The following is a 21,387-nucleotide window of genomic DNA, read 5'->3' on the forward strand; positions in this document are numbered from 1 at the left end:
ACTATGCAATACGTCCCTATACTAGTCCATTCTAATAGCATAGGAGGTCCTAACTATTAGAGAATAAAAGTTTCCTTATAATAATTTGATGATCTATTTCCAAGTGGAGAATGACTACCCTAGAGGTTATGAGCCCACCTGTTGTAGCTACACCCATATTACTGTCTAACTCACTATTATGGGTAACATCTACTAGGTAAAATGATCTTCTAGCTTCTTCCGATGTCCATCTTGCATGCTTGAAGTAGTCCTTCCATTTAGTGAATGGTGCGCTCCGTCTTTCTATCTAACATTCTGCACAAAAGTAAGTTCTGTACACTTGACTCATTGGAAACTACGCCAAGTGATCCAAAGAGTCGGTCTAGTGGATCATTAGAAAATGATCGAACTTTGTATCGGTCAACGATCACCCAAATTGAATCGTGTACCCTCTAACGTACCAAACTCATCCTAAATAAGTCTACTGATCTCTGATACTATCAGTGGGTTAGGGCTCACTACCCCTCTACTACGCCATTCAGATGTTTTGTCTTCATTTGTTGACATACAAGCATCAGACTCTAAAGTCCACAATATCTTTCTTCCTACCATTCCCCCAGTAGAGTACTTTGGGTCATTATACACAAGAGTTGTTGGATTGTGAAAGTCGATAGAGGGGGGTGAATAGTAATTTACAAAAAAAAACATCGAAAAGAGTATGCAGCGGAAAGTATAAGGATGAAACAACGCTAACACAAGAACTTTTACTTGGTTCGGAGCCTTTGGCGACTCCTACTCCAAGGCCCGCACACAAGGGTACTTTTGTTAGGCAATCCACTAGCAATTCGAAGAATGTTACAATAATGAATTACAGGAATGCTAATAAGAAAATAAATACCGACAAAATGAAAAGAAATAAACTGAAGACAGCACTTTGTCGGAGTAGCCTCGCGGCGTCACAAGAGCACAGTAGAGCAGGCAGTTGTAGATCTCGTTGTGTTTGAAGCTCCACCCCTGACCCTTCTTTTATATGATGCTCGGGGCACCTGGAACCTTCAGGGCGCCTCGACCATGACGTAGCAAGCCCAACCAGCGAGCTCCACGTGTCGACGTCGCGTCAGGGGATAAAACTTGCCTCTGGGCGCTCGGATCTCCTCCGAGCGCCCGGACCACCTTTCTCTAGAGACTCCTTCTCCTGCAAGACAAGGTTAGTCTGAGGCAATGTATATCCTGCAAAACAAAATATTAGCACAGTTTATAATTTTAACATAAAGAGTATAACTTAGATTCCGTCTTTCCGAGACCGGAATCTAGTCACGATCTCAACTTAGATTTCCGAAATGGATCTAAGTTGGATCAACACCTAAGTTCCCTTCCCGGGAACGCGTCCTCACAGTCACTCCCCTCTAGTACCTTTACTTACTTGTCAGACGTCCGGTCAGCCCTTCGACCAGTCTGGACTTCGCGCCAGCTATCCGGTCAGCCCGTCGACCTAGCTGGACTTGGTGCCAAATGTCCAGTCAGCCCTTCGACCCATTTAGACTTCGTGCCAGCTATCCGATCGGCCCGTCGACCTAGCTGGGCTTTATGCCAGACATCTGGTCAGCCCGTCGACCTGTCTGGGCTTCGCCTGCACACTCGATCAGAGTGTTAGACAACGACAAACCTAACTTAACCTAATTTGTCATTCATCAAAACCTGAGTTAGACCGTTAGTACTAACCGCACCAACAATCTCCCCCTTTTTGATAGAATGACAACCTGGTTAAGTTAGTGAAAAAATATGCAAGTAAAAACAAACATTTATAGGGGTTTTTAAGTTAGATTTTAAATTTGATATTTTTGTTGCACTAACTTAACCACCTATCCCTCCCCCTTTGGCATTCAGCAAACATGAACATAGAGAAAAAACTGCAAATAAAAGAATACAACCAATATTGCACGAAATAAGGTCAAGTTGACTTGGGGGAGTTTAAATTTTAAGACATAGTCAATTTAATTTTTATTTCTTAACGTTTGTAAAATGACTAAGTTTTAAAGGATAGCTAACATAACTTAGTATTGATTAATTTTCAAAAGATAATTTTTGTAACATAACCAAGTTTTAAAATTTTAAACTTTCAAAACATAAGTGTATAAGTTCCAAATTTCAAGATCAAGTTTTACATTTTTAAAATAAGTTTCAACTTTGAAACACTTTTCAAACATAAGTTCTCAAGATCAAAATTTCAAAACTAAGTTTGAGACATCTATTTTTCAAAACTAATTAAAATTTATTTTTCATATCTAAGTTTGCAAAAGATTCTATTTTCAAAACCTTAGTTTATAAAATCCAATTTAAAAGCTTAGTTTTAAAAAAGTAGATTTTATCAAATTAGATTTCCAAAGATTAGTTTTTAAAAAAAAAAATTAAGAAAGGACATTACTTTTAAAGCGGAGAAAATAATTTTAGTACTAAGTATGAAAGTAAGTTGATTTAATCCTCCCCCTAAACCTGACATTTAAAACAACTGTCTAACTAATTAGGTATTTACTAACTATCAGAAGATAGCAGCTTTCACTTGGTTAGTCAAGTTAAGTGCATTGTAATCAATTAGTGTTTGACTAAACTGAATAGCTAAACTTGATCAATGTCTGTTTTCTATTTAACGCCCAGACTTATATTGATGCACTGGCATAAGCATCTTAAGTCCAGGCAACTGGACTATGCATCTCACCCCTTTCTATGTTTGTCAATCACAAGCAAGGTAAACCTAAGGTGTTGGTGAGATGCTCAAATACTAGTCTTAGGGGAACATGATTTCTAAGGAATTATTCTAATCTAAGGCTAAAACTATTTTGAAATTCTAAAAATAGGAAATTTTGAAAACATAGAAGTATTTTGCCTTAGAATTTGAAAATAATCATTTTAAAACCAATTTTAAAATTCCTAGTCTATAAGACAAGTCAGAATCAATTATATTAAGATATACCTAAGTAGGTGAAGTCCAAAATGTCATAACTCAATGTCAAGGTACAATGATAAAATATACATAATGGTCGGGATGTCTATCAAGATGAAGAGGAGGGGTGTGATCCGGGTGGTCTGGCTCCGAAGGAACGGAACATCTCGATCAACTCAGCGTGACGAGTCCGGGCATCCTCACGGGAACTAGATAGATAGTGTCGAAGATCTGCGATATCCTGTCGCACGTCTCGTCGCAGGTCCGAGACCTCCTGCCGAAGACTCGCCATGGATAGTTCGAGTCCAACAACTCGATCTCCTAGAGTGCGCTGTGCAGGATGGGGTGCTTGGCCTGAAGGTGGAGCTGGTGCTGGAGCTGGAGCGTCATCGCCGAACAATGCAATCATAAACTCATCATGCTCTGCTACCTCCTAGGCATCTGGGTCTGGCCGGTGCTGTGGCCCCCTCCGCCAAGACATGACGTCGTCATCCTCATCTACGTGGACACCCGCTAATGAGAAACTCCTAGATCCTATGACGTCGAACTCAGTCATGGCCCGAACATTGCCTCGGGTGGCGTTAATCTAGCGATGAGCAAAATATGCCGTTAAAATATGACAATATGACATATGAACTCGAGCGCTAGTGACTTATCCAGCTGCGTAGATAATGGTCTGAAATATATGTAGACTAATATCTATGTCTAGTCTATGGTAAAGTGTGTACAACAGAAAGGAATGAAATGGACGTATCATCGCTATGTCGCGAGTGGATAATGGTAGTATGCAGCAAACTAAGACCCTATACAGTGCATAGTCATGAACTCGAAGGCCAACTTACCTAAACATAGTGACGGTGGGTACACGTTCCCCTCCAAAAAAATACGAATAAATCGTATCCAGGGTGATGTGTGAGTAGGGATCACCAAATGGTAGATCCCTAGGGGGGTAACACTAAAAATGACACGTAGATGGTCGTAATCCTAAGAAGTCCTGGATAATGGTAGGGGATAGTGTCATATCTGTACTAGCTACCCTAGTAATGTAAGTGAGATCATCTACCCTCACTAAGTTATTATAGAATTCAGCACATAAATCTATGTTTACTGAATCGGTACAGTAAACAAGGTTCCGTAAGTTATAGTGGCTAATCACCTCTATAACTAGAACACAAGAACGTAAGAAGAACGCTCTATCTAGACACTTAGTCCTAATGGCTACGTAAATGGTTGACTCAAACTTAACCCTAAGTTCTTCAGTCGGGAACCTAGGATCTATGCTAGTAGTTGAGGGCCCAACACCATATCTAGAACGTTTTCTACATTAAAAAAAATATTCTTAAGTAACAAACTAGCATACAACAAATTAAATATTTAGACAAGGGAAAAGAATTTTACCGAGGAGCCATCGTAAAATATTATTTAGAAATGACGACCTCGATTGATTCACAGCAGCGTATTAACCGAAAGAAAATTTTGATTTTAATCGCTCTCGTAGTAAAGTTCGGTTAGAACTTGGCGAGAGTGAAGGAGATAAGGTGCAAAAGAAGGGGGGCGCCCGCTGCCCCTCTTATATAGAGTGTTCCGGGCGCCCGGGTACCTCCCGAACGCCCGGGGTCAAGTGGGGCGGGGCGCCCGGAGTCCCTTCCGGGCGCCCAGGGCCAATATACCAAGGGGACCCGCCCCTGGTTTTTTACTCAGGCTTTGATTTTTTTTTTTTTTATTTAACGTAAAATTATTTAGATTAAAAGGAATTTTTGAAAAAAAATTTGAGTAAACAAATTAAGTTAAAAAGAATTTTTGAAAAACTTTTTGAGTAACCAAAAATTTAAGTTAACAAGATTTTTGAAATTAAGATGAATTTTAAAAAGAATTTTTCAAAAAATTAAGTTTAATTTTAAAATAAATTTTTTAAAAAAAATTAAGTTTAAAATAGATTTTTAAGTTAAATTTTAAAAAAAAATTAGGTTAAAAAATTTAAGTTTAATTTTTAATGTAAATTTTTAAGTTAATAAAAATTTAAGTTTAATATTTCAAATAAATTTTTAAGTTACAAGAAAAATTTAAGTTTAATTTTTAAAGTAAATTTTAGAGTTAAAAAATTAAAGTTTAATTTTTAAAATAAATTTTTAAGTTAAAAAAATTTAAGTTTAATTTTTAAAATAAATTTTTAACTTAAATAAAAATAATTTTAATTTTTAAAGTAAATTTTTAAATTAAAAAAAAATTAAGATTAATTTTTAAAATAAATTTTTGAGTTAAAAAAAATTAAGTTAATTTTTAAAATAAATTTTTAATTAAAAAAAATTAAGTTTAATTTTTGAAATAAATTTTTAAGTTAAAAAAAATTTAAGTTTAATTTTTAAAGTAAATTTTTGAGTTAAAAAATTTAAGTTTAATTTTTGAAATAAATTTTTAAGCTAAAAATTTAGTTTAATTTTTAAAATAAATTTTTAAGTTAAATAATTTTAATTTTTAAAGTAAATTTTTAAGTTAAAAAAAATTAAGTTAAATTTTTAAAGTAAATTTTTAAGTTAAAAAAAAATTTAAGTTTAATTTTTAAAATATATTTTTAAGTTAAAAAATTTAAGTTTAATTTTTAAAATAAATTTATAACTTAAAAAAAATAATTTTAATTTTTAAAATAAATTTTTAAGTTAAAAAAAATTAAGTTTAATTTTTAAAATAAATTTTAAGTTAAAAAAATCTAAGTTAATTTTTAAAATAAATTTTTAATTAAAAAAAAAATTATGTTTAATTTTTAAAATAAATGTTTAAGTAAAAAAATTTTAATTTTAATTTTTGAAATAAATTTTTAAGTAAAAAAATTTAAGTTTAATTTTTAAAATAAATTTTTAAGTTAAAAAAAATTTAAGTTAATTTTTAAGTTAAAAAAAGTTTAAGTTAATTTTTAAAATAAATTTTTAAGTAAAAAAAGATTAAGATTAATTTTTAAAATAAATATTTAAAAAAGATTTGTTTTTTTAAAATAATTAGGAGTAAAAATTAATTTAATTTTATTCTTTTAAAATTATTTTTAAGGTTAATCATTTTATTTTAAAATTTAAGTTAACGCACACAAAAGTTAAATAAATTTTTAAGTAAAATAAATTTTTAAGTAAAAAAAATTTAACTTAATTTTTAAGTTCAAAAAAAAATTATGTTAATTTTTCAAATAAATTTTTAAGAAAAAAAATTTAAGTTTAATTTTTAAAATAAATTTTAAGTAAAAAAAATAATTTTAATTTTTAAAATAAATTTTTAAGTTAAAAAAATTTAAGTTAATTTTTAAAATAAATTTTTAAGTTAAAAAAATAATTTTTAAAATACATTTTTAATTAAAAAAAAATTTAAGTTTAATTTTTAAAGTAAATTTTTAAGTTCAACAAAATTTAAGTTTAATTTTTAAAATAAAATTTTAGTTAAAAAAATAAATTAAATAAAATAAGGTTAATTTTGATTTAATTTTAATTTTGGTTTTAAATTTTAATTTAATTTTTAATTTAATTTTTAATTTTAATTGAGTCCTTGGTTATCTCACCCGATTTATGTTTTCAATTAGGGAATCCTATTATTTTGTGAGATGAGTTAAATTCAATTTTAAGGTTTGGTTTTAACTTGTGTTAGATTCAGGTTTAGCTTTGGGTTCAACAAATAGACGTTCTCTGGATAAACTTCTAGACTATGGTAAGTCACTTGGACATCATTACAGTAATCATGCCTTCGAGGTTTTCCAAATAGTCCTATCCACTGGACTTAGTACAAAACCTTAGTCTAACTGGTTATGATCCATAAAGGGTAGCTTCGGTCAATTCCACTTAGCCAAATGCACCAAGTCGAAGTCATATCTTCCTAGACATGCATAGACTAATCTTCTCTAACGTACTATCATCCAAAACTTCACCAGTACCATTTTTCAAGTTAAACTTGAACCCTTTTTAACTAGTCCTAATTACCCTGTCGGGTAGGTTGGTTAGAGTTACCCTGTCGGGTAGGTTAGTTTTGAAGGTGCCAGCTATTCTGGAGCCTCCCCCTGAAATATTGGTCGTTAATTTAATTTTTAGTTCTAGATTTATGTCTATTTCTTTTATAGTTATAATTTACTTGGTGATAGTCTAAGTTTTGGTGAGTTTTAAAATATTTAGATTTTGAATTTTTTTGTTTAGGTTTGTATTTTGGTTTTTGATTTGGTTTATTCGAATTTATATAATATATTTTTTCTTTAGGTATATAGTATTGGTTAAGTCCTACTTGCATGATCAAACACGCTTTCGGAACCTAGGCTTTACTTGTTGGTTTGTGTTGGGTTATTAATTATTTAAGAGTTTTATTTGAGTTTGACTTATATCCAAGTCCGATTTTGTTATAACATGTCTTTTGATTATTTAAAATTAGATCTTGTTGTAAATTTTTCTAACATTTCTTTTAAATTATTAATTTCTGATTTTAGTGATAGATTCTCCTCCTCAAGTGTTAGATCTTGAGTTGGATTATTATTTACAATTTGTTCCTTGAGGTTTTGATTCTCCTCAAGGAGTAACTTGTTTTCACTTTCTAATTTAACTAATTTACTATTTAAGCAAGAAATAATTTTGAAAAACTTTCGATTTAAAGTTAGGTATACCTCTTCGGAACCTTCGGAAACGAGTACGGACTCGTGGATCGATTCGGGTTCGGACCCGTCTTCCGATTCGTTTTCCGACTCAGCTTCATAGGCCATTGGCGCAAGATGACTCTGGTGCTTCTGATCTTCGACCTATGATTCGTCCGAGGAGGAGTCGTCCCACGTCGCTTTGAGGGCCTTCTTTCTGGTAAGCTTTGTTTTGTCGATCTTCAATTTTAGACACTCATTCTTGTAGTGCCCCTTCTTGTTGCATCCGTAGCATGTCATGTTCCTCGATTCAGTTGAGGAACTGATCTTTTGTAGATCCTTCTTCCTGAAGCTTTTCTTTCTCCTGGTGAACATTTTTCTTACCAAGTTCACCAGGTACTCTTTGTTTTCGGAGGCTTGGTCAGAATCTGTTTCAGGTTCTGTCTTGTTCTTCTTTTCTTTAGAGGAACCTGCAAGTAAAGCAACACTTTTCTCGGCTCCAGTGTTAGTCTTCTCATGTAACTCTAATTCACAAAATAATTCATCTAATTTAAGTTTAGATAGGTTCTTAGAAATTTTGTAGCCATCCACGATGGATACCCACAAATTGTTGCGTGGAAACGCGTTTAATGCATACCTGATTAGGTCTCTGGTGGCCTATCGCGTGGAGCCCGTTGAGGATGTCTTGGATCCTCGCGTGGAGCTGACTTGCTATTTCTCCTTCCTACATTTTATATTAAATATTTTATTTAACAACAAATCCCTTTTTGTTACCTTAGCGTCACTAGTTCCTTCGTGCAGCTCTATCAATTTATCCCATAGCTCTTTTGAGTTCTGATGCGGTCCGACCTAGTTCAGCTCTTCCCTTGTTAGTCCACATTATAATGTATTAATCGCCTTGTTCTCCATTGATGCCTTCTTCTTTATGTCTGACGTCCAGTGTTCAGGATCCAGTAGATTCCCGGCGCTGTCAACTGGTGCTCGGTAGGCTTTTGTGACGCTCAACCATTAATCGAAGTCTGTCTTTAAATAGACTTCCATCCTTTTCTTCCAGTATGGAAAATCTTCTCCGTTGAATAGGGGAGGATGCACCGTACTGAAACCTTCGATCTGAGACATCCTGCACACAAGAGAGTAGCTAGACAAAAAAATCCCAAGACTTGGTCTTGGATTTAGTAGTGCGGGAAGAAATAGAAATAATAAAGAAAACTAAATTGGTGTTACATTAATTTAGATTAACTGCAACGGAAATAAATTTCCAAAAAGGTAATAATACCAGTTTGGAATTATACGAAAAACTGAAAACCGAAAAAAAAAATTTAAAACAGATCACCCCCTTGTCTGATTGGTGGTTGCACCAAATCAGAGCGGTACCTGCTCTGATACCACTTGTTGGATCGTGAAAGTCGATAGAGGGGGAGGGGGTGAATAGCGATTTACAAAAAAAACGTCAAAAAGAGTACGCAGCGGAAAGTATAAGGATGAAACAACGCTAACACAAGAACCTTTTACTTGGTTCGGAGCCTTTGGCGACTCCTACTCCAAGGCCCGCACACAAGTGTGCTTTCGTTGGGCAATCCACTAGCAATTTAAAGAATGTTACAATAATGAATTACAGGAATGCTAATAAGAAAATAAATACCGACAAAATGAAAAGAAATAAACTGAAGACAGTGCTTTGTCGGAGTAGCCTCGCGGTGTCACAGGAGCACAGTAGAGCAGGCAGTTGTAGATCTCGTTGTGTTTGAAGCTCCACCCCTGACCCTTCTTTTATATGATGCTCGGGGCGCCTAAAACCTTCAGGGCGCCTCGACCATGACGTAGCAAGCCCAACCAGCGAGCTCCACGTGTCGACGTCGCGTCAGGGGATAAAACTTGCCTCCGGGCGCCCGGACCACCTTTCTCCAGAGACAATGTATATCCTGCAAAACAAAGTATTAGCACAGTTTATAATTTTAACATAAAGAGTATGACTTAGATTCTGTATTTCCGAGATCGGAATCTAGTCACGATCTCAATTTAGATTTTCGAAATGGATCTAAGTTGGATCGACGCCTAAATTCCCTTCCCGGGAACGCGTCCTCACAGTCACTCCCCTCTAGTGACTTACCTTTACTTACCTGCCAGACGTTCGGTCAGCCCTTCGACCAGTCTGGACTTCGCGCCAGCTATCCGGTCAGCCCGTCGACTTAGCTGGACTTCGTGCCAAATGTCCGGTCAGCCCTTCGACCCATTTGGACTTCGTGTCAGCTATTCAGTCGGCCCGTCGACCTAGCTGGGCTTCATGCCAGACATCTGGTCAGCCCGTCGACCTGTCTGGGCTTCGCCTGCATACTCGATCAGAGTGTTAGACAACGACAAACCTAACTTAACCTAATTTGTCATTCATCAAAACCTGAGTTAGACCGTTAGTGCTAACCGCACCAACAAGAGTATCCCCCAATGACCCATAAATCATGATCGATGTGTATCTCAATGTCGGTCTTCTATAATCAGATGTGTCTCAAGAGTACACAATCTTCCTCGAAATTGAGAGCCTTCTATTTATCGCGTGAAAACCTATCGACAGTCCTAAATACCGTTCGTCACTTCAGAATATGAGGTGTTGTTTACCAGCTCAAGCTTCCTTGTTGTGTGCAACAAAAGGTGACTAAACAACCCTAGGCACCCATAAGTGATCTAACTTCTAGCTGGTAATGGCTTTCTACCATTTTGAGGATACACAAAAATATCTTTTCTAGAACCCCATATCCAAGATAATAGGAATGTAAAGCTCTATGGAGGATAACCAAAATGTGTATTTGCTGGACTTCGCATATTAGCACTCCTTTCGTAACATTTTGGATATACTTCTCCCTTGATCTTGAATATTAAAATATGCTCTATGAATGATAATAAATTGATCCAAATACTCTAAGGACACCAGGTTGGCCAAATCTATGCAATTGAGAATTGGTAAGCCCAAACGACATCACCAAAACTCGAAATGTTCATACCATATGCGGAACATCATCTTCTATATATCTACAACTTTTACTCTATGCTGATGTCAGCTAAATCTTAATGTGATCTTAGAGTATACCTATGTGTCCTTGAGTTGATCAAACAAATCCTTTAGATGGTCCATATATTAAGTTTGTCTCAACTTACTAGATATTATCAACAATTCATCCTTCTCCTTCCCTCAGTCCAACACAGTACATAGAGTCAATCATCCAATCAACTAGAGTCAACATAATAAGAGTGTACTAAAGATATTTAGTCCAAAGTTCATCAACTTCACACTTTGGCACACTCAACTATAATATCACTGACAATGAGTTTATAATCTGATCACCAACTGTAAATCATCAAATCTATAAATATCACCCCATGTCATTCCTTATTCTCCAATCAATGACAAATACCTAATGATAAACCCTTAAGTCCATATCCACTGCCAGCCCATCGAAAATTGACATATCACCAAATTCGATCTCACAATATCCATCAATGTCTCATATTATCCTCAACATAAATCAAACTTGATCGCCTCCGGAACAATGATAGAGCAGGATAAAGTCATCCACCCACAAGTGTATGATTACTGAAGTCCAAGGGACATCCCTAGACTTCCATATTGATAATCCTCCCTCTCCAGATAGTAAAGATGCGGCTAATCCATACAATATGATTATAGAAACCCTACTAATCTTATCGAAAATTATCGTCCAACATGTGCTGACAAAATGTCCACTAATCTGACATAATATAGACTTCAAGACCTTAGGTAAATGATCATGTGCTCAAGGTCTTGGAGTAGTTGATGGAGACAATGTTAGTTGGATCAACTAACCATTACCTTGTAATCCATCACACTATAGAGGATCACTAACACTAGGTGGCCGGTTGAAATAACTGTCAATCGACGCTCGGCCACTCAAAGGCTATCATCGTAATTTCCACTCAACTACGGTTAGATCTCATAGGTGTTAAATAACTAACACTACTTCCTCCGTATCATTGCGGGTTGTAAGTTCCAATGAACTATCGAGGCCATCAACCATGTACAATCGATCCATGAGTCAAAATCTCCCATAGAAAAGCGTTATGCGAGTTGACTAACCATCGCCTTACAATCCATTACCCTATAGAGCGGGAAAGTACTGCATCTACAAGGTATCCCAAAATAAGACCAAGTGATGCATTGTTCCCCAAATATCATCTTCTGCATTTTCCATCAAGTATAACCTGATTCTGTGGGGGGTATACAGTTAATTCAACCTTATCTATATATTTGTACGAATCATGTACCCAAATGTGCCCTCCAAGTTATCTAACCAGGCACAACCTACCTAAGTTTAGAAACTCTGTAAAATAGAGTAAGGTGGTCCTCTACCAACCGAGCCAACAATGATATGCGGTCTATATCATTCTTCACATCAGGTCTAGTAACGTATCTGGATGTATCTCGTAAGTGTTAAGCAGCTAGCTCTACACTTTTCCAATATTGGTGTAGGTCACATACTAGAGGTACTTTCTACGTTAACTAACCAAGTACAAGCAATTCATGGTCAAAGTCCCAGGACTAGGATGCATCGATCCTCTACTAACTATGAATATGGGTATATAGTCCTTGTCCTTTACCAAATCGATAATAACAAGGGAAGACCTAAGACTGTGTTCCTTGATCTCCACTAGGTGGTTAATAGATTCGACCCTTGCTTTCCGACTTAATATCAGTCGGCACTATTAGAGAAATAACATTCTCTTGATCAAGGTTGAGTCCTCAACGGGTCACTAGTCGCTTCCATGGTTGACGTCGACCAAAATTACGAATAGAGTTGTTTGACTAATTGTCATCATGATACACAAAGTCAATGAATACCTATTAGACAGATATAGAAACAGATAAACAATCCAACTAAATTGGAGAGTATCTAATCATAACCTAACAAGATAGTGTAACATAGAAGATAAGATAATCACCAGATGTATACCTTACTCCCTATAGCTCAGAGATGTCCTTTTGCTTGCCTTGTCCCAAACTCAAAAAAACATAAATCGAAATAAGATCGAAATAAACACAAAACTCATCATTTGACTTGAACCATGCTCTGATACTAATAAAATTATCACACACCGAGGGTATACTTGTCCTTCAAAGTGGACGGTACCCCCTAGTGACAATATATGACATAACTGATATCAAATCAATAAAAATTAACACAAGCATCGATGCAATATAAAGTCACAACTCATAATGACATATGCGTATATGTATGCATGCACATGTGAACATATTAAATTAATCAAAAACATAACTAACGACATAAACATAAGATACAAAGAGGAAACACAAACTACAAGCAGTGGAAAGTAAAGTAACACTCATATAGAAATCCAAACTTGGAAATCTGAACTCGAGTGGGGCTGGCAGTCAGGACCTCTGAGTGACACACATCCTCTATCTGCTAACCTGGAGGATGAAAGAAGAACAACAGGTAGTGAGTATATAATAAAAATATACTCAGTGGATAGAAGAAAATAGTACATAGATAGAACACTGTCAGGAGATCAAAGATACAGTCTTAGTAAAATACTTACTAACCAATGTAGGTGTCTCAACATAATCACCAGCTAAACAAAAGTAAAATCAATGACATAGCATTTCACTAACCTGCTCAACCAAGTATAACCAACAAGCCGGGAGTACACGTAGTACATCTAAACATACACGAACAAATACATGACCGACATATAGTAAGTATATAACAAACACTGACTACAGAAAAATGCTCTACCACGGATGGTCCCGTGGGCAGACAGGGTAAATGACTAGTCATTGTCCGCGGGAGAACGCTCTACCACGGATAGTCCCGTGGGCGGATAGGGTAAATAACTAGTTACTGTCTGCAGGAGAACACTCTACCACGGATGGTCCCTTGGGCAGACAGGGTATATACCGATGGTCACTAACGACTCTCTCTCCCCCCCCCCCCCCCCCCATACATGGAAGACAGGATATACTAACGATCGTTGATGACTCTCTCAACCACGAATGGGAGACAATGGTCAACAGGATATACCAACGATTGCTAGGGACTCTCTTAACCATGAATGGGAGACAATGGTCGATAAGATATAGCAACAAATGGGTCTAGTAGGATCCTCGGAATCTTACACTATGGTATAATTCTACTAACGTATAAGCATAAGCCTATATAACAATAAGGGTCTAGTAGGGTACTCGGTACCCCATATTACGATATCATCCTACTAATACATAGGTAGACTATTGCCAATCTAGTTCCCAAGTTATTAGTCATCTAGTACTAATATCTCGACTAATTCCCTTGAATCATCGTAGATATAATAAACAATAGGATTAATATCGAGTAATCCTAAGGGTTGATTCAAAGGAAAAAATCCTAGTGGAATACACTACCCTTCTGTTAGGGAGTAATTTCCTTCAAGTGTAGGTCAATATAATTAATCTCACCAACATGTATGTCCTCACGCCAGTATACAACTATACTATCAATAATATCAGCTCCCTGCAGGTATGCGCCTAATTATATAACCACAGTATAATACAAATTCACGAACATAAGTTATAGGCTTAATTAACAGTAAGGGTCTATTAAGATACTCGATATCCTACACCTTAGTATGAACAAAACAAACAAAGGTTTAGCAAGATACTCAACATTCTATACTACGGTATGATCATCCTAACGAAGTCGATCATCTACTAAGGGGTCTAGCAGAATATCCAATGTCCTACGCTAGGGTCTGGTAATATCATACATACACATATAAAGACAATCATGAATAATAAATGAGACTGCATAGCAATCAATCAATAGGTCAACATATAAGGATATAAGGACAACGATAAAGTATCAAACTCGGAAGCACTATAGGACAAGTTTAAAGTAGGCAAGTAACTGTAACATCATCAAACATGGCAATACACAATCATACAATATAATCCAAGCTATCAAAAAGATAAGCAAGATTTACCCACCTCGATGTAGCGTGTCCAAACCATCTTCAAGTTAAAGATCTACCTCAAACTCAAAACCTATATACAGTATGTGAAGGACAACTAAGTACTCGAAAAATCCTAATAATCATGCATAGTCTACATGTGGTAATCATTTATTACCCATTTAATAGTTATCTTGCTTTCTCAATTACTACTAATGAATTTGTAATTTACTCAGTCATCGCCGAGTACAAATTTAATTAACTACCAAGTTAATTAAACTAGTTTATATAACTTAATCCGTAATTAATTCCATTATCAAATCAACTAACAAATCAATCTAACTTGCTAATTATCATTTGAATTAAACAACGTTACTTAATCTTAGAATTTCACATATCAATTAATTATCAGTTAATTCAATTAATACTAATGGATTACTTAATTAATCAATCTATTGATTGATCAAAAACTAAAGCAATTTAATTAGAGGTCATTAATTAAACCGATATTTGATTACCTATTGTATACTGCCTCCTCCTTTTCGACCGAAACTCTCGGTAGCTAGTGACACATGATAGCATAACAGTCAGCAGAACTCGGGTAGGTGGCTACACTGGCTGCTCATGGGAGATGGCGGAGACAAGGACACAAACAGCTTATAACGAGGCTTCGGCGGCTTTGCGCGGTGGTGGAAACCATGGCAGCTGGCACACGTCATTGCCGAGAGGGGTTGCTAGGTTTGGGACGGTGGGGTCAAGCTGGTCGGCAGCAGAGGTAGGACGCGCGGGCGCTCGGGGACTTGCAGTATCGGAGGTTGCGATCAGACGCAACTTCCAGCCATGGCAGTGGCAAGGCCCCGGTGTCTGCTGGGAAGTGACGGAGGAGCAGCGTTAACGTTGGCCTTCTCGCGTCGACGAGGAGCATCGCCAGCAGTTGGGCGGCGCCGGTACTCCTCACGGTGGAACAGCGCCGTTGTGTGCCTGGTGAAGGAGAGACGTGGAGGAGTGATTGGGCAGTAGGGGTGGCGGCGTCTTCTTCTCCTGCGGTGACTCGCGACAGAGAATGATAGGAACCCAGGGGCCTATCACGTGGAAAAATTGAAAGAGAGAATGAAAAGGGGGATAGGGTGATCGCTTCGAGGGGATCGACCTCCAATAATCATACGAAATTGATTAACCAAAAGGGAAATTACTTATCTTCCAAAATTACATAACGTCTCTTTAAATAGAGACCTAAACTACATTTTCAAAAGAAAAGGTCTAAAAGGAAAATAAAATAAAAATACATTTTCAAGAGAAAATGTCTTATTAAAACTTATCTAGAAGAAAAAAGAAAAAGTTTAAAACTTAAAGGAAATAAAGTTAAAGGATTTATTTGAATAGATCCATTAAAGGATCTTATCATTCCACCGCCCTTCAAAACAACCTTGTCCTCAAGGTTGTTTATCAATAAACTCTGAAAATTTTTCTAGAATGGTATCATATAATTCCCATGTTGCATCATCGATAGATAAATTGTCTCATTGAATTAATATCTCAACCGTTGCTTGATTGTTCTTCTTCACAAGTCTCCTTTCTAAAATAGCATAAGGTTGAAATTTAACTTCACCATCTGAATTCACTTCAGGAAGGTGTTGTTGAGGAGTAAATTTATCGCCTAGTTTCTTCTTTAAACAAGATATGTGAAATACAGGGTGTATTTTAGAATCTTATGGAAACTCCAAGCGATAAGCAACAGGCCTTTTCACAAAAAGAGAATGCTCATGTAAAAGAGTGAGTACTTTATAAAGGTGATGCAAATGATCTTAGAATGATGAACTATAAACAAGGATATCATCAAAGAAAATCAAAACAAACTTATAGAGATAAGGCCTAAAGATATTGTTCATCAAACTTTGGAATGTAGAAGGTACATTAGTTAAACCGAAAGGCATGACTAAAAATTTATAATGACCATCATGAGTCTGAAAGGTTGTTTTTGGAATGTCCAGCTGAAAGATCCTTATCTGATGAAAGCCTGAGCGAAGATCCAATTTTGAGAAGAATGAGGAACCTGCTAATTCATCAAGTAATTTATCAATGATGGGGTTGGGGTACTTATCTTTCACTGTAATTTTATTGAGTGCCCGATAATCTACAGACATTCGCCAACTTCCGTCTTTCTTTCGCACAAGCAGTACTAGAGAAGAATACGAGCTTACACTTGGGCGAACAATACCATCTTGAAGCATCTCTTGTACAATCTTCTCAATTACCTCATTCTGTATGTAAGGGTAGCGATAAGGTCTAACATTTGTTGGTGCACTCCCCAGTATTAGAGGTATACGATGATCATGTGAACGTGATGGAGGAAGTCCCTTTGGCTCGGGAAATATCATAGAAAATTTTGAAAGAAGTGCCTCTAATTCTGGAGGGGTATATGAGATACCTTTAGGATCCTTTTTGATGGAGAGTTGCATGAGAAAAATGAAGTAATCTTTCTTTAATAACCGCTATGCCTGATAACTATTGATTGATGTGATAGTATCTTGTCTCTTGCCTCTGATGTAAACTTCTTTTCCTTGATCTTGGAAGCGCATTGTTAGTTGAGAGAAATTTCATATTATATCTCCTAATGTTCTCAACCATTGTGCTCTAAGTACAACATCACATCCATCCAGGGGTAGAAGAAAGAGATTTGTGATTAATTCATAATTTGGTAAGAAAATTTTAATACCTTCACATTTTCCTAGACTTATAAGTGATCTTCCATCTACCACCACTACAAGAAAAACTCTCATAGACATCAGTGGAACAACAACGATTTTAAGCAAAAACCGATGTCTTTGAGTATTTTACATCGGTTTTTTCAAAAATCGGTGTCTATAAGCGTAGATTTTCGCTCATAGACATCGGTTTTTTAAGTCGATGTCTATGAGCGCCTTTTTTTCGTTAATAGACATCGATTTTAACAGCGGTTTTTAAAACCCGGTGTCTATGATACAATAAAATAATTTAATTTTTCCACCAATACTTAGCCAAAATTTGCAACACTTTACTCTTCCCTCCAAACCTAAACCTATATCGCGTCGTCCCCTTCCTCTCCCGATCAGGATCAAGACGCCCCTTGCTTCGTCCAACCACACCGCATCTCCTCCAACTCCTCCCTCTCGGTAAGAATAGGAACCCTTCTCCGCCCTTGCTTCCCCTTACTTTTTGATGTTTATCGTCGAAATCTGAAGACTTAGTGGAGACTTAGCAGCTAAGGCTTGTTGGAGACGACAGCCTTCGGTCAAGTCCTCAAGCTAAGGTTGGAGCCGCCCAATCTGTTTGCTTTTATGTCTTGCTTTTGTTGGTTATCGTGGAGCTGCATTATGGAGGTGATGGTCGAGTTGGATCTTTTTGTTGGGCTTTTTGAATCCACCATTTTTTTTGTTTCCAATATGGTGATTTTATGAGAAAAAGCTGGGGTTTTTGTTTGATTTGCGGCGGTGTTGTGGTTCTTGCTGTGGATTTTAGGTCTGGCGGCTTGTTAGGGCAGCAGAAAGAGTTGATGATTGTTAGATCCAACTCGATCCGCCACGAACAATGCAGGTAACAACGTTCCTTCCGTGCTCCACGTTCTTTGCTAATCGTTGGTAGAAATGCTTGTTAGAGCTTTGATATGTGTCCTTCCATTGCACATTTTGGGTGGGAGGCTTTTTTCCCCTTCTGTTACCCTTCTCGATTTGCTAAGAATCCCACATTCGGGTTGATTTTTGATCTCTGCTTTTATTGGTTGTCATTAACACATTAAATTCATTTATGATGTATGAGTCTATAACATAGGGTTTCTTGGAATGTTTGGTTGCAGTTTGGTAAGGAAAGGTTTGATTTCACCGCATCTTAGGAGAAAAGGGTCGTGTTAATATAGATGACCTGGGTGAAGATTGGTTGTGAAATGGAGCAGTATGAGGTTTTGGAGCAGATAGGGAAAGGTGCATTTGGGTCAGCTCTACTGGTGAAGCATAAGGTCGAGAACAAGAGGTGAGGGTTGTGATCTATCTTTTCTACTGTTGTAGTTCTTTGCTTGCTCTATCTCCATATCATTCTCTTCCTTTCTCTTGTCTGACTCATTTCTTGGGTTCTATCTTAGTCTTTCCATTTATACTACAAGTATGTCTTGAAAAAGATACACTTGGCACGCCAAACCAATAGGTCCCGTCGGTCAGCTCATCTGGAAGTGAGCACTTTTACTTGGCCCATGTTGAGCATATTCATGGCTAAGCCTGTATCCTAATCTTCAGCAAAATTTGCATACTATCAGACTATTTTCCTTTGATGACTCATTTAGAATTGTGACTCATTTAAAATTTGTTCTTTATGGTCGCTTTGTTTGCTTGCTACCTCATCTATATAGAAAAAAAGTCAATAGCCATCTTGTTCATATGCTCGTAATAGCATGTGTTCTGTATAGTGTTTGCGTGCTATTTATTCATTTTGTTTATCTTTGCCACTATTGCAGATGGACCTAATTTCAAAAGTAAGAAGCCCATTTATTGTGGATTATAAAGATTCCTGGGTTGAAAAGGTTTCTAAAAGTTTACTTCCCTTGATTTATTATGATAAGTTTCTTTTCTGTTTTAGCATTTAGATTGTAAATGGATGTTTTATGACTACATGTTATATGTATTAGAACTCTAGTTGTTTAATCCATGTTTATTCATTCAGTCAATATTCTATGATTTCTTAAACTAGCATTGTTCTTGCAACTGAAAAGATATTTTACATGCACTCTTTGATTAATAACTATATTGGTTATAGGAGCAGAGTGAAGAGCTTGCGCATACTTTTGTGGACTAGATTGACTCTGAAAGATAAATAGCAGTAGAGTTGTCCATGCCCAAGAGTTTGATGTTTCAGTAACAATGTTGAATATTGTATGTAGTTCAACGCATTTTGTCAAAAAATTTCTTTCCATAATTAGTGAATGAGTTAATAAATTGCTCTCTTCTTAGTATTTTTTTTGTTAATTTGGTTCTTCACAGGCAATCATTCTCTACCATATCCATGAGTATGCACAGTCATTATCTGTTCTCAAAAAGTTGTTCCAGAATATCGAGCCAATTAAAGAGGTATGCCTTAATTTAATCATCTTATGAGTTATTGATAAGATGATTCTTTTTATTCTGCCTTGCTATTTTTTCCTATGTAGTAAATAGCTCTCCGTGTATGCCTTCTTCTACTGGATGTTGCATTAGCTTGTGAAGATATTTTACAAGTCTCAGTAAGTTTCTTTGTATCATGTATTTCACTCCTGAAAATTTTGTCAATTTCCCTCAATTGTTTTCTCAATTAATACGTAGCATGCAATCATTTGGCACAATAGCAGATTGAGTTCTGAATTAACTATTCGTAACAATTAACTAAGCAATGGAAAAACATGAGAAAACACTGCAAGAGGCCTTGCTTGGTTCATTTTCCATGATGCGATCAGCAATACTTCTCAAGTCATGGTATCACTTGCTTATAGATTTGTTTTTGGAGAAGTGATACAAAAAAGGCAGATTTTTTGACTTGCCTGTTTCATTTTTTCCTTTATAAAAATAATCTTCAGCATACATGTAAAAAGCATCTCAAACAACTTTCAAGTACTGGAATTCGCACATCATACTGCGTTAATTTTTTTTGACAATGATTTTTACATATCTATGATGTTCAATCGTATAAGGATACTTTTTCTAGTGAGACATAAAATTGAGAAGAAGAAGTAAGCAAAGAAGCAAAATCGTATGCTTCTGTTTTCTCTCCGACTCGTTTTTATTTGAACCATACTAAAACTCCCTTCTGCAATGTTATTGAAGGTATGTGTAAAATACCGAAAATAGGCGAATATTAATAAGGGAATTTTCTGAAAATTTTGGAAATTTTCTGGGAATTTTTCGGAGCTCGTATGACGAGTTTCACGGGGTCCAATTATGGGTCCCAGGAAAGCCTATTTAGACTATCCCGTTTTAACGAGGAAATGTTTATTTACTTTAAAACATTTCTTTTCTTTTTCTTTTTCTTTTATTTTTCTTTTCTTCTCTCCCTCGCCGTTTCCCTCAACCCCGCGTGCCCTAAATCCTCTGCGCCGGAAAAACTGCCGAAACCTTCATCTTCCTCCTCGTTGAGCCGCGCCGCCACCCAAATCCTCCCTGTCGCGTGCCCTAGCGCCGGCGTCACCTCTTCTCTTCTCCTCTGCGCACGCAACGCCGACCCCAGCGCCCTGTCGGTCGAGCCTCTTTCCCGATCCTGCCTCCCTCTCCCCTGCCGACGTCGACGACGCCAGGGAACAGCGAGTCGGTGGCTGAGCGTCTCTCTTTCCCTCTTCCTTTCTTCTTCCCTGTCTCCGCCACTGTGATTGGGACGTACCGCCGCCCCTCTCGGCCGGAAACCACCTCCAAGTCGTGCCCTAGTTCTCCATAGCCGCCACTTGATCATCTTTCCGAGCCCTAGACTCAAGCTGATTTCGTCGGGTTTTTCCTTCACAGCTTGAGGTTGGTTCTGTCATCAGAACCGATTTGTAGTTCTATCTCTGGTTCCAGCAGCAATTTCATTGATCACCCTTTTCGACAATTAGGTCTTCGGCTGTGAGATAACAGGGGAGCAACATATGAAGGGTGTTGGATTTGGAAATCAACAACTCCATCTTGCTCCGACCGTGATCCTTGGTAGCGAGCACTTCTTCGGTTGTGAATTAACAGAGAGGTCTCCAATTCGGGATTCGAGTTGGATGTGATCTTCTGGATTTATTGAAGATGGTTGACACGATCTACAGTTAAAGGCGGGTACCTCTTGACTTATCTTTTATGATAATGTCTTTGGATATGCATAGTATTTTATAACTACATGCAATGAACATGTTTGCCGTTGGTATGTCACTGTTTGATATCCTTAGCATGTT

At 36.7% G+C, this 21,387-nt stretch overlaps 1 long non-coding RNA gene across 2 annotated transcripts; it reads left to right on the plus strand.

Annotated features, from left to right (window-relative positions):
- The first annotated feature begins 18,977 nt into the window (after positions 1–18,977).
- Positions 18,978–19,725, plus strand: LOC122018528. Of its 2 annotated transcripts, XR_006121807.1 has the most exons (4): positions 18,978–19,032; positions 19,266–19,381; positions 19,490–19,576; positions 19,657–19,725. It is a non-coding gene; the product is annotated as an uncharacterized LOC122018528 (long non-coding RNA). The 2 variants fall into 2 exon arrangements; XR_006121808.1 differs by lacking the exon at positions 18,978–19,032 and having other exon boundaries at positions 19,155–19,381.
- The last annotated feature ends 1,662 nt before the right edge of the window (positions 19,726–21,387 follow it).

The sequence above is a fragment of the Zingiber officinale genome, chromosome 9A (genome assembly GCF_018446385.1).
Source record: "Zingiber officinale cultivar Zhangliang chromosome 9A, Zo_v1.1, whole genome shotgun sequence".
Taxonomy (NCBI): domain Eukaryota; kingdom Viridiplantae; phylum Streptophyta; class Magnoliopsida; order Zingiberales; family Zingiberaceae; genus Zingiber; species Zingiber officinale.